Source organism: Pristiophorus japonicus, chromosome 3 (assembly GCF_044704955.1).
Source record: "Pristiophorus japonicus isolate sPriJap1 chromosome 3, sPriJap1.hap1, whole genome shotgun sequence".
NCBI classification, from domain to species: Eukaryota; Metazoa; Chordata; class Chondrichthyes; family Pristiophoridae; genus Pristiophorus; species Pristiophorus japonicus.
The window spans coordinates 76,480,609-76,506,960 of NC_091979.1; positions in this window are offsets into that span (position 1 = coordinate 76,480,609).

Below are 26,352 nucleotides of genomic sequence, written 5' to 3' on the forward strand. Positions count from 1 at the left end.
ACCAGGATGATTCAAAACGGTAGGGAACTATTTCATGAATAAAGGATTACATTTATTTTTGCCAGACAAATAAGATTGAGGAAGGACATAATACTAGTCTTTAAAATAATAATAGGTATAGATAAGGTGGATATAAGCCAATTATTTAACCTGAACATTGAACATATAACTAGAGAAAACAGTAAAAAAAAACTCACAAGCCTGAAGTAAAGTTAAAAATTAAAATCCACTCCCCCCTCCCAAAAATAGCAGATGTCTGGAAAGGTTAGGTTTTAAAAAGAGAAAGAACTTGCATTTTGAATTAATATAGCACCTTTAATGACTTCAGGGTGTTGGCATGTGCTTCACAACCAACATAAGAACATAAGAACATTAGAAATAGGAGCAGGAATAGGCCATTTGGCCCCTCGAGCCTGCTCCACTATTTAATATCATGGCTGATCTGATCATGAACTCAGCTCCACTTCCTTGCCCGCCCCCCCATAACCCTTTATTGTGAAATGTAGCTGCTATTATTTTATATGAAAATATTGTAAGCAATTTCCACATAGCAAGGTCCCAATGAGATGAATGACCAATTAATCTATTTTGGCAGTATCCCTTGAGGGATACATTTTGGTTTGGAAACCTGGATAATTTACCTGAATTTCTTAAAAGAATTTAATGGAATATTTTACATCCACCTTGGTTTGATATCTCACCTGGCAAGTATAGTACTTTTGCAATGAATTGTCAACTATGAGTGTGGTTTGAGTCCAAGTCTCTTCTGAATTAGAGGTGAGAGTGCTACCGACTGAACCAAACTGACAATTTGAGACCAATTGACAACTTTAAAAGTGAGCTGGATCGATATCCTTTGAGAAGAAGTGTTGAAGGTTGTAGAGATACTAACTACTTGATTTTATTTCAGAGGAGGCAAGGAGGAAAAATAAACAGAATACTCCTTAACAGTTCAACAGATGATGGTGTGGACTGAAGTCCATGATAGAATAATCATACAGGGATTCTGAATGGACTGGGCTTGTTCGGTTGAATGCTATGCATTTCTCCACATATCCTCACCATATTGAAAGTGGCTGACTTGTCAGCTGCAACCAGCTGATGGACTCAAATAAATGAATTTGTGGCAAGTCTAGTTAGTTGCAAGTTCATCCATTTGAATGTGTGAGCTGCCGGCAGGAGTCGGATCAGGTCAGGCCTATCAGCAGGAATCAGGTCAGGTCAGGGCTGCCACCAAGAGCTGGGTCAGGGCCCCATTCATTTCAATCAAGCTATCTAACAGGTCCTCCATATTCAGGTCTGTAAAATGGGCTTTAGTTAATTCTCTATTGCCCATTTTGATGAAGATTTGTTTACTCCATATTTTAATATGTAAAATATTCACCATTTTTGACTGGTTATATACTGATTTAGCTGCTTATGAAATGTGTGAAGTGAGCTTTTTTTCACTCAATTTTTTATTATTACATTTCAAATTTGTTTTGGAAAAACACCAAACATTTTGATTGGTGACCATTAAATTTAACCAAAAATAGAGTAATGAATTACTTCTGAGCAGAAGAGGAAAATATAGCACTTAGCTATTTATCAAATAAGTAGTGACTAAGTTCATGTTCAAATGTAGTAAATAGTCTTGCAACTTTTCCACAAAATGCACAGGTAGATTGAGATCAAGGTTCAGAACAAAAAAAAACATTAAAATGTGAACATTTAAACAATGCTGATCTAACAAGTTTATACCTGTTTGGAGTTGATATTAAATGGATACCATTTAAACATTGCCTGTGTTCACATTTTCAGGTGAACTCTATTTCTACTACAAGACGCACACACACATTTATCACAATCTTCAAGGATTATGTTATCCTGGTTTTGATTGTGACATAATAGCTCTTTGCAAAAAGGCTGCACTGCGTTTCATCCATAAGGACTTGCATCTAGAGCTGACTACAGGGTGGAGAGATGAGTGCTTTGCGGACAGGACAAGAAGAGAATAGTGATGTTGTAGAGGGGAGATTGGGGAAAACAGAAAACAGAGTGGTAGATAAAAAAGAAATAGCTTATGGGAGATTGACATGCCAGGAAAGTATAAATTTATGTAGCTTCCCCAGACTCTCCTTCTGGTGGGAGGTACATACCAGATCAGTACAAGCTTAGGCGTATTACTGTATACCTCGTAACCTAATTGAACAGTTTTATAGTTTTGGTTTTTGTATAGTCTATCTCGGGTTCAATAAAATTTTGAAATTAATGAATCACAAAAATGTGATATTAATGTTTACAATTTACTAGTCAATAGTTTCCAAATGAACAATTATAAAAGGATCGCAACTTTAAAACAAATGCAAACAAGAAATTAAATAAATAATCAATTGTAATGTCTGCAGAATATTTTATAACCTGTGTTGTTTACACAAAAAATAATAGCCCAGTTTAAGAGATTGGCATAAGATTTGCAATGGAAACAGAGTGAGGTAATTGATAAATAAAATTAGCATCAGGGTTTTGCTCAGCATTATAGTAAAAAATCTGACATAAATGGACTGGAAGAAGCTAAAGAGAAATATCTATTTAATATCTGCACATAAATTCTTGTCATGAGGCTTTATTATTAAGGGAAAAAAATCACATTAAGAATCACATTAAAAATATTGAAACAAAATATTCCTATGGCGCTATTCAAAAATAATTCTGATAAGATGTAATCTGTAATTGCATGTTCTTTTCTGTTTACCAGATAAAGGTGCTGTGGTGGAAAATGTGAATGACAAGCATTTAGTCACCCTGTTAATAGCTCTCAGTACAGTATCTACAGAATCTATTCATCACCCCCATGTTCTTGCTGAAAAGTGCTACTTAGAATGGTAACAACGTACAAATTATCAGCATTCTGCTTATATGACACATACATTAGGATAAGGCTCTATCATATGACTTAACATTTTAGGAAAACTGAATAAAAAATTATCATAATTGTGACAAGAAGCTGAAGTATAATTTGATAGTATTTAAATAAATACAATAAATAGTGAATAGTCAATGCATTTAAATGCACCAAATTACATAACAACTGGCAGAAGCTCTGCAGCCTAATTGTTGAGGAACAAACTGAGGCATTGCAGACCATGACTTTTAATTAATATTGATTTATAAACCAATAATTAAGATGTCACAAAGTATACTTATACCTTTCCAGCCATTTCTTGAATTCTTTCTTGGCCCAGAAAATAATAAATCTGACCAGAAGGGATTTCCTTACAACTTGTTAAGTAATAATGTATATGCATCATTCTGGATTAATTTGACTTCAGGTGTTGGATAAGGCGGTCATTTAGTTGGCCTAGTGAAAACCATGTGCAGGAAACTAGCAAATTATGCCAAGCAAGTTGGTCCAAAACCCAGAGCGAGATTGATGTAAAAATGTCATGGTTTGAGAAAAGCCTGGAGCTGTTAAAAGACTACCTGAAGTATGAAAGTGAGATGGTTTAAAGTTTTTCTTGTAAGTATCACTTTTCCTGGTAGGCAGAAGAAATGGTGCATTTTCCTTATTTTAACTGCAGTTTCCCTGACAGTGTGTAATCTGGAAAATAACCTCCATAAATCTTGCCTATCAGTAGAGACAGCTACCGTGGATGTCCACTGTTAGACATCAATGGAGTCTTGAAGCTGTTGCTTCACTTGTCTGCGTCAGCACCTCCTCTGCACCAACATCTGCAGGTCATCTTACTTGTTTAAAGGAAATAGATGTTTTTTTTCCATCCATCTCTCTCTCTCTGTTCTAGCTGCTGTTGCTCATCGCAGTTAAGAGCCATCTGCCGCAAATAAAATTCAGACTATTTGTAAAATGTGCACCAGCAAATCGTATTAGCCTCCTGCTTGTTTTAACTAGCAGACATTTAACTTTGTCAGTCATGATTTTAGTAGCAGGCAATGTTTAACTACCACTGGTAAGAGGTTGAAATAATCTTTATAAACGAGTATTGATGTTAGACAACAAATGTAGATTATGATCTGGTGCATGAAAATATTCTTATTGTTGAAATAGTTTTCGTTTTTGCCACCATATTTTGAAAATCTATAAAAAACCACCATGAAAAATAACATTTCCATCTGTTTCTGTCTCATCTGGTGGTCATACACACATATGTGTATAAGAGTAGGCGCTAGAGTTCATGTAGCTTTCTTAATGAAACTATCTCTGCAGAATGTTTTAGACAAATCTTTGAAAATTTTAGGCTGTGTTGGTAATAATTTCCATGTAAATGAGTTTTAATGACATTTGGTGTATGTAATAGCTTCTAAGTGCCACAGGGTGGTAGGAGATGTGCATTTTCCTAAATGTGTTTCTCGTCATACTCTGTATCACTTGTGTTGGAGAATGTGCTGGGTTATAAATCAGACAAAACATCACGATGAACACTCCAGTGAACTCAGGTTCTAGAATGAACATTTGGTGCCTGAAAGTTGTACATTTAATTCTGGTCAAACAACTCTCCATCCAGAAACCTTGATTTTTTGGGGGGATCTTATTGTATATCGTCTGTATATTTTGAAATAACACTTTTACTATATAAGGTTTATGTTTAAAGTGTTAAATATATTTTGTCCACTTTGTAGCCACTGAAGTATTTTAAGTGGTCAGATTGTTTTGGGCAAGGTCACTTAAAATAAATTCACTTGCTGCTCCAAAACTTCCAAACACATCAAAGGCAATGTCATGAGTTGTTGGTATATTATAATCATGGTGAATGTTGCTTTTGTTAATTTCCTCTTTAATATTGCTGTATCACAAAATAATTAAATGCAAAATATAAATATATGATTTGAACATAAATATGTCTATTATCAATACACATCATTTCAAGCTTCAAATAACCTATATCAATTTTTTTAAATACTTTGAGAAAATATATTTTTAAATTATTTTGAAAATGTTTTATCTGTTTCTCACATTCATTTTACATTTTCAAAGCACATACAGCCACTATGAGTGTCAAAAAACAGTAACGTGCAAACAAGAAATTAAAAACAAATGTGAAATTCCTACAAAATTATCAGCCAGTTTAAATCTGTAATGGTACGTTGTGTCAAAATCAAATTGAGATTTTGTAGCATTTAATAGTGCTCCAAAAATGTACCAGAAACAAATGTTCTTAAAAATATTGTGATATAGAAATTCCCACTTTTCAAAATTCATTATTAGTGCAATCCCAATAATCAAAAAATAGGCACAATTATATTTCCTTATTTTGAAATGTTGCTGTGCATTCACAGATGAGTTCAGAGGTCATGGCAGTTGTTGATTGTCAGAGAAACCAATCATTATCCTTGGTGCTCATGGTAACATTCATAAAATATATGCAATGTTTTTCTGCCGTATACACGCAGTGTCAAAGGCATACATGGATGGAGCAAAATAACAAGTTCCCTTAGTTTTGATGCATTTAAGTAATTATTTTTTGTGAGATTTTTATTATCTGATATCAGTATTGAATCAAGTGAATTGCAGACCAAAGGCAATGCTTGGTGCATCTAACAGCATTCAGGCAATGCATTCCCAACAACTATAAAATGGAGCAGCCTACTGTATGAAACAAACATATACTCTCAATATTGATTGTGCTGACATTGTACTTGTGCTAAAAACTTTCTTGAAAAATTACAGGCTCTCCAAAGTAGAGCAGTTAAAAAGATACAATCTTTATTCTACAGTTAAAGTCATTGCAAAAATAGAGCTTTATGTGTGTCTTCAGTCTGGTTATGTGCTCAGTGGTTTGTCAGTCTTTAACTAGCAATGACACTTCTAAAGTTGAAAAATAATTGACTGAATGGCTGTTTTTTTTCCAGCAATAGAAACTTAAACGTTTACTGGCAGACAGACTAGGATCTTTTTAAACTTTAAAATTTAAATCCTATTTGGCTGCAATTCTACTCCAATTCCTTCATCACTGCAAAGCAGAAACTGCTTTACACGCTATTTGTACAGTGAGGCTGCACAATTAGAATATTAGATTGGATGTCCATAGGAAGCAGATACAAAATTTGCACAGGTACTCACACCTTTCAATGTCGAGAATAAGCTTTTCACAATCTTATTACAAAATATCATCGAAGTATGAACTATTCATACCTATTCAGAATTTTATTAGTTCCACCATTTTTTTAAATTGCAAATATGGTCATGCAGCCAGTGAACATCTTGAATAATATGCCATATGTGCAAAGGTGTAAAAGTTATTGTAGCGTGCTTCAAAGCCGAGTGGTGAATGTCGGCAGGTGATGGCAGCTCTCAGCAGTGACTGGATCTGAAAACTGGGTTGTTGGCAAGTTAAGAGACTTATTAATTTTAATATTGCATAATCACAGCTTGTCAGTGCAAGAGCAGACAGAAATGAAAGGAGCGACTTAAATGGGTAATCAAAAATGCAGAGAGGGGTGCAAAAATGAAGAGAAGAAAACAGAGAGAGACAAGACAAGGGAGCAAATGAATTGGTCTGAGAGGAAACTGAGGGAGGCAACAAAGCGTAAATGGAGAAAATGGTACATGGAGGGAAAACAAAGGGTAGTTACAAATGGAAACAAAAGGAAGGAAAATGATACAAGAAACAATGAAACAGGTCAATATGTCAACTTTAGGCAACATTTAGAATTCAAATGACAATATTTCAAATATCTATATAAAACTCTAAATATCTAGTTCAGCCCCAGCTGGAGCATTGTGTCCAATTCTGGGCACCACACTTTAGGAATGATGTGAAGGCTTTGGAGAGGGTACAGAAGAGATTTATTAGGCTGGTTCCAGGTGTGATGGATTACAGTTACATGGGTAGACTGGAGAAGCTGGGGTTGTTCTCCTGAGAGCAAAGAAGGCTAAGAGTAGATTTAATAGAGGTGTTTAAAATCATGGAGGGTTTAGATAGAGTAAATAAAGAGAAACTGTTTCCAATGGCTGATGGGTGGGGATAAAGAGTGGGCACATATTTAAGATAATTGGTAAAAGAACCGGAGGCGACATAAGGGAAAACTTTTCTATGCAACGAGTGGTTAGGATTTGGAATACACTGCCTGATAGGGTGGTGGAAGCTGATTCAATATTTGTCTTCAAAAGGGAATTTGATAAGCAGTTGAAAGAGAAAAGATTGCAGGGATATAGGGAAAGAGTGGGGCAGTGGGACTAACTGGATTGCACTTCTACAGAGCCGGTGCAGACTCGATGGGCCTAATGGCCTTCTTCTGTGGTCTACTATTCTATGATTTTATTTCTGTCATTTTTCAATTAGTTGTTGCCCTTCTCCTTACAGTCCTCCTTCTCTATTGTCAAAATTCTCACCTTTCTTCCAGCACCTACTCTACTAAATCCAGCAATAAATCTGAACTTTGCATTGCCATATTAACTATGATTTCAATACTCCCTTAGTTAAAAAAATAAATATACTGCCTCTATCTATAAGTTTCTAACATAAAAAAATAAACATTGCTATAGTGTTGGTCATAAATAAATATTTTTCTAAATAGTGTGAGGACAGTGAGTAGAGGAGAAGGTTTCAGACTAAGAACTACGGTAAAAAATATCTTGGGTTGCTGGGGGCACAACGGACTGGAAGAAGAGTACAGACTAAGGCTAGGCTGATGGTTAGGGTCTGACATGTGAAAGCATCAGTTTGCCAGTGACCAACTATGAGGAGGGTGCATGCAGAATTGTGCTGTGAAACTTGGAATATTTGGCCTTTAACATTTGCTGTTGCAATATAAAGCATATATAACTTGTGTGCTATGATTCAGTGTAGATTACAGTCTCTTTGATATGCAGTATAATTGTTATGCCCTTAATTATTGCTCATGCTTTTAATTATTTCCTGCAACTGTAGATGTGCCACTGCCATAGGACCTCCTTAAAATAAACGTTTGATTAAATCCAATAGTGTTTGCTACATTTATGTTCTATTTTAAACACTAAATATAGGTCTCTCAAGATTTAAAGGAACTGAATCAATGATCCATTGGGAGTACTCACATGCACTGACAAGAAGACAAAAATGATCATTGAAACTGTATATTTTATCTGCAGTTCCCTAAACACTATCCATTAGAGGATGGTCTCTATTTACCAATCATATATTATCCAAGCTTGTCTTTTAATTGGGTGGTTTGAAGTATGGAAAACTGGTAAAGACCAGTGAATCATCTTGTTGCAGAACATACCATTATGTTGTGAATCATTACAACAGGACTCAAGAAAATGTACAAGGCCGTAATGATTCCTTGACATGGGAGATATCTGCCATTGCATGATTATTCATTGAATTTCAATTTTTGCTGGACCAAGCAAAGACTATGGGTGGAGCTTTCAACTTTAGTGGAGGCTAAATTAATAATTTAAATTTTAAATCCATTTTATTGACTTCAATAGTAAGGAAAATCAGGCAGATGCATGATGGTGGCTGATTAATATGGCACCTGTTTTACTCCCCTGCTGAAGTTGAATGTTCCAGCTTATGTTTATTACACACGTAGCTTTTATTGATATTAACAACAAAAATGTATACCAAAGGATGAACACAATAAACTGTTTACAGTTGCATAAAGTAATAGTTATAGATGAATTCCTGATAAAATAGTAATATCAAGAAATCTGTTATAATGATGTTTGGAACTGGCTTTGGTTCATCTAAGTTCTATTCCACTAGCACTGTTGTTCAATAGCATTATCCAAAAATAGTGCAGTATTTTTATCCCATGATTAGTGTCAGCGCAGAGTTTCCATCTACATAGCTCACATGAGAATCTTAAGCCACAGACAAGGGAAGTGTAGCTGAGGTTGTTTTCCATTGCCTCATGGTTTTTACCTTTGAAGTACCTTCTCCAAGACTGGGGCTGCAATGAAGGCTAAAAATCCCCTCGTGCCCACAGAAGTCAGACACAAGTACCGCTGTTGGATATCAACCCAGTATTCAGAGCAGGCTCTCTGGTCTCTGCTCACTGGAGTTATGTGGAGTGGATCTCAAACCCAATTGTTCTGACTCAGCCGCGGGAATAATACCACAAAGCCATAGGCTCACTGTATGGATATGGAAATAGAGGATTACGCATACAGTAAGCATCGGCAGTGGGATCATGTGAACTGCTTTGATGGTGCATGGGCCTTGCCCAAACACATTGATAGAACTCCTGAGAGATGCTATAATAGTAGCACTATGCTACCAATCTGGGGAAAAATCATTTTTTCTAAATATATATATGATTACGCAAGTATAAAACATACATTTAACAATTTCATTATAAATAATGCACAGAAAAGTATTCTCCTTGCAAAATAATTACAATATATATACGTAAAGTCCTGTCCCCTCAGTACAGATTCACACAAGGCATGTAGTGAAGTCAAGGTCACTCTGGACCTGCACCTTTATTTCACAGCTCTGGAATGCTGCACTTGCCTGAGACCTGTCCTAATATACCTGTCTCTTGCAAGTGCACCCCTGGTGGTAAGGTATGCTGGTGGTTACAGGTCATATCTTATTACAGTCATGTATAGCATGTTAGGATACAGTTATATATAATAATGTAAGATACATGACATCACCCTCCCCCAAGGTCTTATTGTCTTTATAGGTTCAGTCTCTCAGGTGGTCTACGCTCTCGCGTGGAGCATCTGAGTTGTGGTTCAGTTATTTGCCTTGGTGTCTGTTTTTCTTTGCATGTGGTTGCTGGTATCTCGCCTGGGCTGTCTGTTTCGATTGGTGTGATTGTTGTTGACTCGCCTGGGCTGTCTGTTGGGATTGCCCTTTCCTCAGGTTATTCCCTCTATCTGTCCACCAGGTGTGGTGCGAATTCCACATTGTAGTCTGCCTCTGGTTCCGCAGTGTTGTTGGTGAATCTGCTTTTGACTTGGTCTACATGCCTCCGGCAGGTTTTGCCATTGTCCATTTGTACTACCAGTAGCCTGTTTCCTTCCTTGCCTGTTACTGTCCCTGCAAGCCAGTTGGGACCCCTGCCATAGTTTAGTACAAACACTTTGTCCCCTATCTCATTCCATCTCCCCCTCGAATTTCTGTCATGGTACTCAGTCAGCTTACGGCGCTTTGCCTCAACGATTTCGTGCATGTCTGGGAGGATTAATGAGAGCCTTGTTTGTAAAGTCCTTTTCATCAACAGTTGCCGGGGGGGATCTCAGTCAATGAGTGCGGACGAGATCTGTATGCCAGCAGCAGTCGTGACAGGTGACCCTGCAGCGTGGGACCTTGGGTTTTAAGCATGCCTTGTTCAATGATTTGCACTGCTCTCTCCGCCTGGCCGTTGGAGGCCGGCTTGAACGGTGCCGTCTTGACGTGATTTATGCCGTGGTCAATTATAAAGTCTTGGAATTCTGCGCTGGTGAAGCACGGACCATTGTCACTGACCAATATGTCAGGGATTCCGTGCGTTGCAAACATGGTTGCAAGGCTCTCCACAGTGGTGGAGGTTGTGCTCGAGTTTAAAATGGTGCATTCATAGAAACATAGAAACATAGAAAATAGGTGCAGGAGTAGGCCATTCAGCCCTTCTAGCCTGCACCGCCATTCAATGAGTTCATGGCTGAACATGAAACTTCAGTACCCCCTTCCTGCTTTCTCGCCATAACCCTTGATCCCCCGAGTAGTAAGGACTTCATCTAACTCCCTTTTGAATATATTTAGTGAATTGGCCTCAACTACTTTCTGTGGTAGAGAATTCCACAGGTTCACCACTCTCTGGGTGAAGAAGTTTCTCCTCATCTCGGTCCTAAATTGCTTACCCCTTATCCTCAGACTGTGACCCCTGGTTCTGGACTTTCCCAACATTGGGAACATTCTTCCTGCATCTAACCTGTCTAAACCCGTCAGAATTTTAAACGTTTCTATGAGATCCCCTCTCATTCTTCTGAACTCCAGTGAATACAAGCCCAGTTGATCCAATCTTTCTTGATAGGTCAGTCCCGCCATCCCGGGAATCAGTCTGGTGAACCTTCGCTGCACTCCCTCAATAGCAAGAATGTCCTTCCTCAAGTTAGGAGACCAAAACTGTACACAATACTCCAGGTGTGGCCTCACCAAGGCCCTGTACAACTGTAGCAACACCTCCCTGCCCCTGTATTCAAATCCCATCGCTATGAAGGCCAACATGCCATTTGCTTTCTTAACCGCCTGCTGTACCTGCATGCCAACCTTCAATGACTGATGTACCATGACACCCAGGTCTCGTTGCACCTTCCCTTTTCCTAATCTGTCACCATTCAGATAATAGTCTGTCTCTCTGTTTTTACCACCAAAGTGGATAACCTCACATTTATCCACATTATACTTCATCTGCCATGCATTTGCCCACTCACCTAACCTATCCAAGTCACTCTGCAGCCTAATAGCATCCTCCTCGCAGCTCACACTGCCACCCAACTTAGTATCATCTGCAAATTTGGAGATACTGCATTTAATCCCCTCGTCTAAATCATTAATGTACAATGTAAACAGCTGGGGCCCCAGCACAGAACCTTGCGGCACTCCACTAGTCACTGCCTGCCATTCTGAAAAGTACCCATTTACTCCTACTCTTTGCTTCCTGTCTGACAACCAGTTCTCAATCCACATCAGCACACTACCCCCAATCCCATGTGCTTTAACTTTGCACATTAATCTCTTGTGTGGGACCTTGTCGAAAGCCTTCTGAAAGTCCAAATATACCACATCAACTGGTTCTCCTTTGTCCACTTTACTGGAAATATCCTCAAAAAATTCCAGAAGATTTGTCAAGCATGATTTCCCTTTCACAAATCCATGCTGACTTGGACCTATCATGTCACCATTTTCCAGATGCACTGCTATGACATCCTTAATAATTGATTCCATCATTTTACCCACTACTGAGGTCAGGCTGACCGGTCTATAATTCCCTGTTTTCTCTCTCCCTCCTTTTTTAAAAAGTGGGGTTACATTGGCTACCCTCCACTCCATAGGAACTGATCCAGAGTCAATGGAATGTTGGAAAATGACTGTCAATGCATCCGCTATTTCCAAGGCCACCTCCTTAAGTACTCTCGGATGCAATCCATCAGGCCCTGGGGATTTATCGGCCTTCAATCCCATCAATTTCCCCAACACAATTTCCCGACTAATAAAGATTTCCCTCAGTTCCCCCTCCTTACTAGACCCTCTGACCCCTTTTATATCCGGAAGGTTGTTTGTATCCTCCTTAGTGAATACCGAACCAAAGTACTTGTTCAATTGGTCCGCCATTTCTTTGTTCCCCGTTATGACTTCCCCTGATTCTGACTGCAGTGGACCTACGTTTGTCTTCACCAACCTTTTTCTCTTTACATACCTATAGAAACTTTTGCAATCCGCCTTAATGTTCCCTGCAAGCTTCTTCTCGTACTCCATTTTCCCTGTCCTAATCAAACCCTTTGTCCTCCTCTGCTGAGTTCTAAATTTCTCCCAGTCCCCAGGTTCGCTGCTATTTCTGGCCAATTTGTATGCCATTTCCTTGGCTTTAATACTATCCCTGATTTCCCTAGATAGCCACGGTTGAGCCACCTTCCCCTTTTTATTTTTACGCCAGACAGGAATGTACAATTGTTGTACTTCATCCATGCGGTCTCTAAATGTCTGCCATTGCCCATCCACAGTCAACCCCCTAAGTATCATTCGCCAATCTATCCTAGCCAATTCACGCCTCATACCTTCAAAGTTACCCTTCTTTAAGTTCTGGACCATGGTCTCTGAAATTACTGTTTCATTCTCCATCCTAATGCAGAATTCCACCATATTATGGTCACTCTTCCCCAAGGGGCCTCGCACAATGAGATTGCTAATTAATCCTCTCTCATTACACAACACCCAGTCTAAGATGGCCTCCCCCCTAGTTGGTTCCTCAACATATTGGTCTAGAAAACCATCCCTTATGCACTCCAGGAAATCCTCCTCCACCGTATTGCTTCCAGTTTGGCCAGCCCAATCTATGTGCATATTAAAGTCAACCATTATAACTGCTACACCTTTATAGCATGCACCCCTAATTTCCTGTTTAATGCCCTCCCCAACATCCCTATTACTGTTTGGAGGTCTGTACACAACTCCTACTAACGTTTTTTGCCCTTTGGTGTTCTGCAGCTCTACCCATATAGATTCCACATCATCCAAGCTAATGTCTTTCCTAACTATTGCATTAATCTCCTCTTTAACCAGCAATGCTACCCCACCTCCTTTTCCTTTTATTCTATCCTTCCTGAATGTTGAATACCCCTGAATGTTGAGTTCCCAGCCCTGATCATCCTGGAGCCACGTCTCCGTAATCCCAATCACATCATATTTGTTAACATCTATTTGCACAATTAATTCATCCACTTTATTGCGGATACTCCTTGCATTAAGACACAAAGCCTTCAGGCTTGTTTTATTAACACCCTTTGTCCTTTTAGAATTTTGCTGTACAGTGGCCCTTTTTGTTTTTTGCCTTGGGTTTCTCTGCCCTCCACTTTTCCTCATCTCCTTTCTGTCTTTTGCTTTTGTCTCCTTTTTGTTTCCCTCTGTCTCCCTGCATTGGTTCCCATCCCCCTGCCATATTAGTTTAAATCCTCCCCAACAGCACTAGCAAACACTCCCCCTAGGACATTGGTTCCAGTCCTGCCCAGGTGCAGACCGTCCGGTTTGTACTGGTCCCACCTCCCCCAGAACCGGTCCCAATGCCCCAGGAATTTGAATCCCTCCCTGCTGCACCACTGCTCAAGCCACGTATTCATCTGCGCTATCCTGCGATTCCTACTCTGACTATCACGTGGCACTGGTAGCAATCCCGAGATTACTACTTTTGAGGTCCTACTTTTTAATTTAGCTCCTAGCTCCTTAAATTCGTTTCGTAGGACCTCATCCCTTTTTTGCCTATGTCGTTGGTACCAATGTGCACCACGACAACTGGCTGTTCTCCCTCCCATTTCAGAATGTCCTGCACCCGCTCCGAGACATCCTTGACCCTTGCACCAGGGAGGCAACATACCATCCTGGAGTCTCGGTTGCGGCCGCAGAAACGCCTATCTATTCCCCTCACAATTGAATCCCCTATCACATTCGATTCACTTTGAAAATGCATCTACAACTATGAGGAATATTTTGCCCATGAATGGGCCCGCATAGTCGATGTGCACCCGCGACCACGGTTTGGTAGGCCAGGGCCAGGGGCTCAGTGGAGCCTCCCTGGGGGCATTGCTGAGTTGAGCACAAATGGCGCACCTTCGGACGCTGAGCTCCAAGTCCGCGTCAATACCACCACCAGACGTGGGATCTGGCTATGGCCTTCATGAGAACGATCCCCGGATGCTCGCGGTGGAGCTCCCGGACAAATGCCTCTCTGCCTCACAGAGGCATGACTACTCGGCTGCCCCACATCAGGCAGTCTGCTTGTAGTGATAGCTCATGCATGCGCCTGTGAAAGGGTTTTAATTCCTCGGGGCAGGCATCGCGAGCCTCTGCCCAGTCACCGGTTAGGATACATCTTTTTACTAAGGATAACGTAGGGTCGCTGGCCGTCCAGGCTCTGATTTGGCAAGCCGCCATGGGCGAACCTGTGGACTCAAAGGCATTGATTGCCATGACTATCTCAGTCCTGTTCATCAGACCCTTCCGTGGTTGCCAGGGGTAGCCTGCTGAGCGCATCGGCACAGTTGTCTGTGCCTGGTCTGTGCCTTATGGTATAGTCGTAGGACGCCAGCATGAGTGCCCACCGTTGAATTCGCACCAAGGCGTTGGCGTTTATTGCCTTGCTCTCGAATAGGAGGAACGTGAGGGGCTTGTGGTCGGTTTCTAACGTGAACTTGGCCCCGAAAGGTTATTGGTGCATCTTTTTGACACCGTACACGCACGCGAGGGCCTCCTTCTCTACCATTCCGTACCCACGGTCCGCCCGTGAAAGTGACCTGGAGACATAAGCTATGGGTTGTAATTTGCCGCACCATTGACATGTTACAAAACGCACCCGACCCCATACGCTGACGCATCGCATGTGAGAACTAGCTTTTTACCTGGGTCAAAGAAAGTCATAACACTATTGGAACACAGAAGGTTGCGTGCCTTATTGAAGGCGTGTTCCTGGGCGTCCCCCCAAAACCAATCGCACCCCTTCCTGAGTAGCACGGGGAGAGGCTCCAGCAGCGTACTTAAGTTCTGCATAAAGTTCCCAAAGTAATTGTGTAGCCCGAGAAAGGCGCGCAGTTCTGAGACATTTCGGGGCCTGGTGCCAGGCGAATTGCTTCTGTTTTGGACTCTGTTGGGCGGATTCCATCAGCAGCAATCCTTCTGCCCAAAAATTCAACCTCAGGTGTGAGAAACAGGCACTTGGATTTCTTGACTCGTAGGCCTACCCGATCCAACCGCTTTAGTACTTCCTCCAAATTATGGAGATGGGAGTCGGTGTCCCTTCCCATGATAAGTATGTCGTCGTGACATACAACCGTCCCCAGGAAGGATTTCAGCAGACTCTCCATGTTGCGCTGGAATATGGCAGCTGCCGACCTGATGCCGAATGGGCATCGATTGTACATGAAAAGGCCTCGATGTGTATTGATGGTGGTGAGTAGCTTGGATTCCTCGGTCAATTCTTGCATCATATACACAGATGTGAGGTCTAATTTTGAGAAAAGTTTACCTCCAACCAATGTGGCAAATAAGTCCTCCGCTCTGGGCAGCGGGTACTGGTCCTGTAGGGAGACTCTGTTTATGGTAGATTTGTGGTCCCCACAGATTCGTACAGATCCATCAGGCTTCATGACTGCGACGATGGAACTTGCCCAGTCGCTAAATTCCACAGGTGATATAATGCCTTCCCGCAGAAGCCTGTCTAGTTCGTGTTCAATCTTTTCCCTCATCACATAGGGTACAGCTCTGGCCTTGTGATGGACCGGTCTAGCATCCTATGTGATGTAGATTTTGACTTTGGCCCCTTTGAAAGTGCCCACACCTGGCTGAAAGAGATGTTCAAATCGCTTTCTAACTGTTGAGCAGGAGGTCCGTTCCTCTAATGACATGGCATGGACATCATCCCATTTCCAGTTTAGTTTTGCCAGCCAGCTTCTCCCCAGCAGTGCTCGGGGGTCTCCGGGGACAATCCACAGGGGAAGTCAGTTCACTGTCCCTTTGTGTGTGACAAAGAGCATGGCGCTGCTGAGGATTGGTACGATTTTTTTGGTATAGGTCCTTAGTTTGGTGTCGACCCTTTTGAGTTTTAGTCTGTCTCTTTTATGCAGCCACAGTTGTTCAAATTGTTGAGTGCCCATGAGAGATTGACTCACTCCCGTATCCAGCTCCATGTTGACAGATATCCTGTTGAGTAGGACCCTCATCATTATAGGAGGCATCCTGTTGTCGGAGCAGCGGCCATTGATCGTGTTGACCCGCTGTACATCGGTGTCCCGGGTACTGTCCCCACCGTCTTCTGGTCCGCTTTCCGACCCATCCGATTCGTATACCAGCCGAGCTGCCGTTTTTTTGCACATGCGGGCCAAATGCCCTGTATATTCACAATTTCTGCGAACAGCCTGCTGAAATCGACATCCCCTTGACGAGTGACCACCCCCACACCTCCAGCACAGACCTGTTCCATTGTTCAAAGTGTTCCCAAAGAATGAGCTGCGTCTGGCTGATCTCTCTTGAGCTTCTCTCAGTTTGTAGTTGATTGCTCGCATTGTGGGTTGATGAGGTGTGAACGACCATTCCTGTGGCCCTTGATGGCTTCTGCCTGCTGTCGAGAGCCTGTTCTGCCGGTTTTGTCTGTGTGTGGGGGTAGCAGCTTGTTTAGTGCTGTGAACTTCTTGTTCTGATATTTCATTAGTTGTCGTACCTGCATTGTAAATCAACCTCGTTTCTTCTTCCCCTACCAAGAATGTCTATGCAACCAGTGCTGCTGCCTCTAAGGTCAGGTTTTTGGTCTCTATGAGCTTTCAGAATATGCCTGCGTGGCCTATTCCTTCAATGAAAAAGTCTTTCAGCATTTCTCTCCTCAGTTCATCGGAGCACCACATAAACTAGCCAACCTCCGAAGTTCCGCCACGAAGTCGGGTATGTTCTGGCCCACATAGCGTCTGTAGTTGTAGAACTTGTGTCTGGCCATGTGTAGGCTGCTCGCTGGCTTCAGGTGGTTTCTTACCAGTGTGCACAATTCTTCAAACGACTTGCTTGCTGGTTTCTCGGGTGCCAACAGATCCTTCATTAAAGCGTATGTTTTCGAGCCACAGCTGGTCAAGAGATGGTCTCTTCTCTCGTCTGCCTTATCATCGCCTAACCAGTCTTTGGTTACAAAGCTTTGCTGGAGCCTTTCTATAAAGTCCTCCCAATTGTCTCCCGCATTGCACTTTTCATCTGATCCGTTGTTCGCCATTCTGTGGATTCTGTAATCCCGTAACTCGTCGCCACTGTAAAGTCCTGTTCCCTCAGTACAGATTCACACGAGGCATGTAGTGAAGTCAAGGTCACTCTGGACCTGCACCTTTATTTCACAGCTCTGGAACGCTGCACTTGCCTGAGACCTGTCCTTATATACCTGTCTCTTGCAAGTGCACCCCTGGTGGTAAGGTATGCTGGTGGTTACAGGTCATATCTTATTACAGTCATGTATAGCATGTTAGGATACAGTTATATATTATAATGTAAGATATGTGACAATATATATATTTTTTAACTATTTCAAAGGGGCTTCAATTCCCAAAACTGGTGTTATTTGCCACCACCTGAGTTATTCCTTTTGGATATTTTCCACAGGTTTTTATTATTGTGATTAATTAGTATCATCCAGATGGAATGCTATTTATTTATCTGAGTCAATACATCTATATTTGTCTTTACTGACTCACTCCTGCAACTTTCTACTGCAAATAAAAGCAACATTCTTGTGGCAATATGTTCTGCCCAAAACCTTGCTTTGATCTGTTTTTTATTGTTATACTCTTTGAGTATTATGGACTTGCAATCATAAGCATCAGCTTGGCTTAGTTAGTATTACTCTTGCCGAGAAGTCAGATGGCCATGGGCTTGATCTTCACTGAAAATAACAGCTTGCATTGTTGTGAAATGTGTTCAAGGTGGATCACAATGGAGATAGATAGGCCAATGGATGCTGGGTCATGGAAACAATAAGAAGGGCCATCAAATAATTAGTTGCAAAGATAAAGCTTGGGGAGATGGAGGTCTGATAAGGTTCCACATAAGAGATTTTTAGCTAAAATTAAAGCTCATGGAATTGAAGGCACATTATTGATCTAGTTAGGAGATTGGTTAGGCGATAGAAGAGAGTAGGGATAATGGGTATTGGAAGGACGTAACTAGTGGTGTCCCACAAGGGCCTTAACTCTTACTATATTTATTAATGACTCAGATAACGCAATAGAGAGCCATATATTCAAGTTTGCCAATGACACCAAGATATGTGGCATAGTAAGTAGTGTAAATTGGAGCATAAAATTACAAAGACATTGATAGATTAAGTGAGTGGGTGAATCTGTGGCAGATGGATTTCAAAGCAGTTAAGTGTGAGATCATCCATTTTGGACCAAAAAAGGACAGATCCAATTATTATTTAAATGGTGAAAAGCTAGGAACAGTGGAGGTCCAAAGAGATTTAGGGGTCCATTTACACTAAAATGTAGCAGTCAGGTACAAAAATAATCAAAATGTCTAATGGAATGTTAGCCTTTATAATCTAGAGGACTAGAATATAAAGGGGTTGAATTTTTGCTACAGCTATACAAAGCCATGGTTAGACCACATCTGTAGTACTGTGTACAGTTCTGGGCATTGTACCTTAGAAAAGATATATTGGTCTTGGAAGGAGTGCAGCGCACTCACCCAGAATGTTACCAGGGCTCAAAGGGTTAAATTATGAGGTGAAGTTACATAAACTAGGCTTGGATTTCCTGGAATATAGAAGGTTAAAGGATGAATTGATTTAGATTTTTAATATTTTGAAAGGAATTGAATGGGTAGATAGAGAGAAACTTTTTCTGCTGGCTAGGGTGTCTACGACAAGGGGATCTAAAATCAGATCCAGGACGTTCGGGAGGTAGAAATGTGGAACTGTCTCCCATATAAAGCAATAGATGCTGCCTCAATTAATAATTTTAAATCGGAGATCAGTAGATTTTAGCTATCCTAGTATTAAGGGATATGGAGCCAAGGTGGGTAGATGGAGTTAGGATACAGATCAGCCATGACCTCATTGAATGGCAGCACATGCTTGAGGGGCTGAATGTCCTACTCCTGTTCCTATGTTCCTATATTTAGCGTAGGAATTTCAGAGACCTAAGACCAAGGCAACTAAACGTTTTGACATCAATGGTAGAACAAAGGGAGAGGGGAATGCTGAAAAGAATGGGGTTGGAGAAACTATTGCTATGGAAAGTGATATAAAGATGTTGCAGACATAAAGCAAATCAAGTTTGTGAAGGATAGTGATATTAAATATAATGATTTTGAGGACAGGGAGACAGTATAGGTCAGCAAGGATGGGATAATGGCAAGCAGGACTCAGCATAGGATAAAATACAGGCTGCTGTAGTTGGACAAATTGGAGTTTATGGCATTTGAGAAGTTGACAGAGAGCAATAAAATAATAGGGCCTAAAGCTGACAAAAGTGTGGACAAGGGTTTCAGCGGAAGTTACAACTGAGATTGGGGCAGAGCCAGGAGATGGTATAGAACTGAAAATAAGCAGTTATGGTGATAAGCAGGTTGCGGGTTGTTTGAAGCTCAGCTTCGAATGAAACATGACACCCAGGATTTGCACAGTGTAACTCAGCCTTACCAAATGGCCAGAGAGGGAGATTGGCTTTCCTGATATTCACTTGAAGGAAGTTGTGACACATCCATACTTGAGTTTTCTTCCCTGCTTCCATGTGTACATATTCATCGATTTGTGCATGTGGTATTTATTAATTGAATTTATGAAATTGGTCTGACTTCAAAAGAATTGAATGGTTAAAATAGAACTCTATGCATTACTGGAAACAGTATTGGAGTTCTTCCAAAATTCAGGCATATGTTCAAGAGTATTCCATTCCATTTTGTGTGTATAGGTTATGTTACATAGAAACATAGAAACATAGAAAATAGGTGCAGGAGTAGGCCATTCGGCCCTTCGAGCCTGCACCGCCATTCAATGAGTTCATGGCTGAACATGCAACTTCAGTACCCCATTCCTGTTTTCTCACCATACACCAACAAACACCACATCGCAATTCAAAATGTTCTGTCAATACCAAAATTAGTATAAGATGAAAACAGTTGGAAATCCCCATTCAGAGATAAAAGTTTCTCCAGAATTTATCAGAAACGTATTTTAAATCCAAAGATTTTCTTTCAAAGGGTAATTGACCCATTATGAGCTTTCTCATTATATTTATGTTTTATATTGCACTTATTACAATTTTCAGATCTTTTGTGTGCCATATTTCTATTTAATTGTAAATAAATAATTATTCAGCAAACACGCTAACCTGTGTTCAATATCCATCACACAAAACTGCATGTGGTATAACATAAAACTGCATCAAATCCAGTGAGCAGATTATTGTAAGTAGGGTAATTATTAATCCTCATTTCTTGCAAGGGCATACTACAAGAAATTATCATAACAGATAGTATGGCCTGGAAATTCGATGATGCTGTAGCCATTTTATTGGCCCCTGTTTCATGCCCCCTTTACCAAATTGGTTTGCTCTGAACGCAGTTGTGCCAGGCTAGCAGCGTTCATGAAATCGTGTTATATATGTGGCCTATCCATTATCCTTAAAGGGATTGCTGTCGGCCGCCACCAAAATGGAAAGTTTTGTAACATATACTTATCTGAATGTGGAGTTGAAATGAATAGGACTGCTAACTGCACTGCACCTCCAATGACCGTTGCCAGCTCCTGCACGGTAGCTTTAAAGGACAAGCTTTTGGCCAATTTTGGTGTCAATTTTTTGTCTTATATAACTCCTGTGAAGTGCCTTCAGACGTTTTACTCCATTAAAGGTACTATATAGATACAAATTGTTGTTTACTAATATGTATCATTTAAGTCAAATGTTCTATAAGTTGCGCAATATGTGCCCGCATTGATTGTACATAAATGCATATTATGGTAAAATAGTAACTAAAAGGTTAAGTGTGTTATGTACAAATAATGTCCTATCTGCTCTTTTCACAGAGAAAAGGAAGCCTGTGGAAATGGTAATCATTAAGACGCAAGCATGTTGGTAACCTGAGCACTGGTGAAGGAAAGGTAAGGTTTGTATTGGTTAATGGGGGTGGCGGTGGTTTGGGGGTTGCTAACTGGTATAAGGAAGAAACAGCATGTTGACTGGTTCCACCAAGTTTTGTAGGGATTTAGACATCAGTAGGCCAGCCTTCACCTGTGGGCTGGTACAGAAAAAAATATAGTATTGAGGAATACCATGACAATGGATGATAATCTGGGCTTGTAGAGGAATCCAATGCCCAGATAGATGCTGACATTTTTCATATAAGTAAAGTTCTGAAGCAATAGTTGTCTACCATTAGGCATGTAGCAACATCAGTGATAACTGCAATGGAGATCTTGTGACGTAGGTCATAAATACACTGGAAGCATCTGTTATGAGTACTTCTACTGCACATTTGGGACACAAGATTCATTCATGGCTTGCTTCACTCTACTTGCAGAAAGGTTACAGTTAACCGTAAGGGAGACTTTCCAAGATTTATAGATGACCACTGTTCTGTGCTCACAAATCAGTAGGCATTCTAAAGAAATGCCCTCCAACAATGCCAGGCAAAGAGTTTCACAGGAGCAGCCAGTTAGTACATAGAACATAAAGACATAGGAACAGGAATAGGCCATTCAGCCCCTCAAGCCTGTTCCACCATTCAATTAGATAAAGGCATCATTAAGCCATTTAAAATAATTTTCCAATCATTTATAATTAAGCTACTGATTTAGAAAGTAAATGTTGTGCATTATATATTTCCTTCCTTCAGTAAAGCATTTCATTTATTGTCAAGTTCCTTTATTTCATTTTGAGCTCAATTACACTTTCAGCAGCGGAGCAACTAATAATTTCATGCAGTGTGTTAAACTCTTCCATTGCGGAGTCTTTTATGTGACATGTTTTCAAATATATTTAATACATATGTGTTTGAGTCAAATTAGTCAACAAATATAAGCATTAAAATGTCAGACATATGCATTTATATAGAGATAATTGTATATATATAGTTACATCTTTTCTTTTGTGTAATGCTGTTTAATATAAACATCCAAAGTGGCATTTGATGGTTCCTATCTGAAACAAGTCTGAACAAAAGGCTTCATCTTAATAGTTGTCTTTTACAATGATGTTATGAAATATGCTTGAATGTTAAAGTCTTATGGTTCCAGTTTCAAGTTGTCTTACAACGAAAAACTAAATCCTGGGTAGTCTAACATTAATAATCTCTAGCATGTGCTTCTGTGAAAATCAATATGTATTTCATACATTTTAGGCCAGGCTTAAGAAGAGTTTCACAAAAACTGAATTATGATTATTAATAGTCATATTCTATCCTGCTGTTGGATATTTTCAGTATTAATTGCATTATTAATTCATTCAGTTCATGTAAAAAGAGTCAGGCCCTGGCTTTTTTTTATTTGTTTATTGGATTTGGGATTTGTTGCCCATCACTAATTGCCCTTGAGAAAGTGGTGGTGAGTCACCTTCTTGAACAGCTACAGTCTGTGTAGTGAAGGTACTCCCACAATGCTGTTGGGTAGGGAGTTCCAGGAATTTGACCCAGCAACAATAAAGGAATGGTAATATATTTCCAAGTCAGGATGGTGTGTGAATTGGAGGGAAACTTGGAGGTGGTAGTGTTTTGATGCACCTGCTGCCATTGCCATTTTAGGTGGTAGAGGTCGCGGATTTGGAAGGTGCTGTCAAAGATGCCTTAGTGAGTTGCTGCAGTGTATCTTGTAGACACTGCTGATACGGTGCACCGATGGTGGAGAGAGTGAATGTTTAAGGTGGTGGATGGGGTACCAATCAAGCGGGATGCTTTTGCCTTGATGGTGTCAAGTGTTGTTGGAGCTGCACTCCTCCAGGCAGGTGGAGAGTATTCTATCACACTCCTGACTTGTGCCTTGTAGATGATGGAAATGCTTTAGAGAATCAGGAGGTGCAGAATCACTTGCCGCAGAATACCCAGCCTCTAATCTGCTGCTGTCACCACACTATTTATGTCCAGTTAAATTTCTGGTTAGTGGTGACCCCCCCAGGATGTTGATGGTGGGGGATTTGGCAATGTTAATGTTGTTGTATGACAAGGGGCAGTGGTTATGAGTTTAGTACGAATGTTATTTACTACTTGACAGCCCAAGCCTGAATGTTGTCCAGATCCTGTGGATGGTAGGGGATTCGACAATGGTAATGTCATTGAATGTCAAGGGGAGGTGATTAGACTTTCTCGTGTTGCCTGGCACTAGTGTGGTGCGAATGTTATTTGCCACTTATCAGCCCAAGCCTGAATGTCGTCCAGTTCTTGCTGCATGTGGGCACGGACTGCTTCATTATCTTGAAAGTTGTGAATGGAACTGTACACTCTGCAGTCATCAGTGAACAACCCACTTCTGATCTTTTGATGAAGCAGCTGAAGATGGTTGGGCCAAGTTCACGACCATGAGGAACTCCTGCAGCGATGTCCTGGGGCTGAGATGATAACCCTCCAACAACCACAACCATCTTCCTTTGTGCTAAGTATGACTCCAGCCAGCTGAAAGGTTTCCCCTGATTTCCATTGACTTGAATTTTACTAGAGATTCTTAATGCCACACTTGGTCAAAAGCTGCCTTGATGTCAAGGGTGGTCACTCTTACCTCACCTCTGGAATTCAGCTTTTTTGTCCATGTTTGGACCAATGCTGTAATGAGGTCTGGAGCCAAGTGGTTCTGGCGAAACACAAACTGAGCATCAGTGAGCAAGTTATTGGTGAGTAAGTGCCACTTGATAGCACTGTCAACAACACCTTTCATCACTTTGCTGATGATTGAGAGTAGACTCATCATCATCATCTTAGGCAGTCCCTCGGAATCGAGGAAGACTTGCTTCCACTCTTAACATGAGTTCTTCGGTGGTTGTACAATCCAATACGAGAACCACAGTCTCTGTCACAGGTGGGGCAGATAGTCGTTGAGGGAAGGGGTGGGTGGGACTGGTTTGCCACACGCTCTTTCTGTTGTCTGCGCTTGATTTCTGCACGCTTTTGGCGACGAGACTCAAGGTGCTCAGTGCACTTCCGGATGCGCTTCCTCCACTTAGGGTGGTCTTTAGCCAGGGTCTCCCAGGTGTCAGTGGGGATATTGCACTTTATCAGGGAGGCTTTGAGGGTGTCCTTTTAATGTATCCGCTGTCCACCTTTGGCTCATTTGCTGTGAAGGAGTTCCGAGTAGAGCACTTGCTTTGGGAGTCTCGTGTCTGGCATGCGAACTATGTGGCCTACACAATGGAGCTGATCAAGTGTGGACAGTGCTTCGATGCTGTGGATGTTGGCCTGGTCGAGGACGCTAATGTTCGTGCGTCTGTCCTCCTAGGGGATTTGTAGGATCTTGCGGAGACATCTTTGATGGTATTTCTCCAGCGACTTGAGGTGTCTACTGTATATGGTCCATTTTTCTGAGCCATACAGGAGGGCGGGTATTACTACGGTACTGTAGACCCATTAGCTTGGTGGCAGTTTTGAGGGCCTGGTCTTCAAACAGTCTTTTCCTCAGGCGGCCAAGGGCTGCAATGGCGCACTGGAGGCGGTGTTGGATCTCATCTTCAATGCCTGCTCTTGTTGATAGGAGGCTCCCGGGATGGGGCGTTAATTGGATGGATTGGATTTATCCTGCTTTTTATTTACAGGTCATAACTGGGCAATTTCCACCTTGTCGGGTAGATGCCACTCTTGTAGCTGTACTGAAAAAGCTTGGCTAGAGGTACTGCTATTTCTGAAGCACAAGTCTCCAGCAACATAGCTGGGTTGTAGTCAGGGCCAATGCCTTTACTTTATCCAGTGCGCTCAGTCGATTATTGATATCATATGGAGGTAATTGAATTGGCTGAAGACTGGCTTCTGTAATGGTGGGTAGCTCAGGCAGAGGCCAAGATAAAGCATCGACTGGGCACTTCTAGCTGAAGATGGTTGCAAATGCTTTTACCTTGTCTTTTAACATAGAAACATAGAAAATAGGTGCAGGAGCAGGCCAGTCGGCCATTCGAGCCTGCATCGCCATTCAATATGATCATGGCTCATCATTCAGCCTCAGTACCCCACTCCTGCCTTCTCTCCATACCCCCTGATCCCTTTAGCCGTAAGGGCCACATCTAACTCCCTTTTGAATATGTCCAATGAACTGGACTTAACAACTTTCTGTGGCAGAGAATGCCACAGGTTCACAACTCTCTGGGTGAAAAAGTTTCTCCTCATCTCGGTCCTATATGACTTACCCTCATCCTTCGACTGTGTCCCCTGGTTCTGGACTGCCCCAATATCGGGAACATTCTTCCTGCATCTAACCTGTCCAGTGTAAGGGAAATTTGTGCTCTCTGTGAGGGGGTCAGGGTCTCTTCTGACCAACTTGAGCGGTTCGAATCGCTCCCACTCCCTTGGGTTCTGTACTCTGGATTTATTGGGGGTGTGACAAAAGTGCAAAGGACACTGGTTTGATGCAAAGAACTTGGTTTTATTACAGCCAAAGTAATAGAGGCTTATCACTCTAATAAGAAAATACAAAGCCAAAGTTACAATCACTCTAATAAAGGACAATACAAGGGAAGGTACAAGGTCAAACTTATAATCACTCTAATAAAGAACAGTACACTACAAATTCAAAGGGGGTTACAGTAAATTATACCTCCCACCTCCCAGTACCTAATTCTAGCTAGGTTAGACTCCAGGGCAAGCAGGGACTTATGCTTACCAATCCTTTTGATAGTTAATGGAAGATTGCGGTTGTGTTTTCCCTTAATACCACATTGACTGTGGTCAGTCGCTGCTGCGATGGTGATGTTCTTCCTTCCTTCAGCACTTCAGGACTTCGAGGCTGGAGAAGTTAGTTTACAACTGTCGCTTTGGTTTCTCTCCTTGTCTTGATGACACAGTGTAGTGTGGTACTAGTCTGTCAGTCAAAGTGTCATCTGAGGTGGTAGCAGCCTTGTAGCTTGAAAACAGGGGTCAGTTATACGATTTCAGTGTTCTAATCTTGCCACCAAATCTGTTCAAAGTCCTTTGTATTATGTTGGCGAGCTTGGTTCTTTGTAATATTTTGTCAGGCTCGTTAAAAGTTGATATGTCTTGGGTGGGTTGATGTTCGAAAACTGCTTCCTGA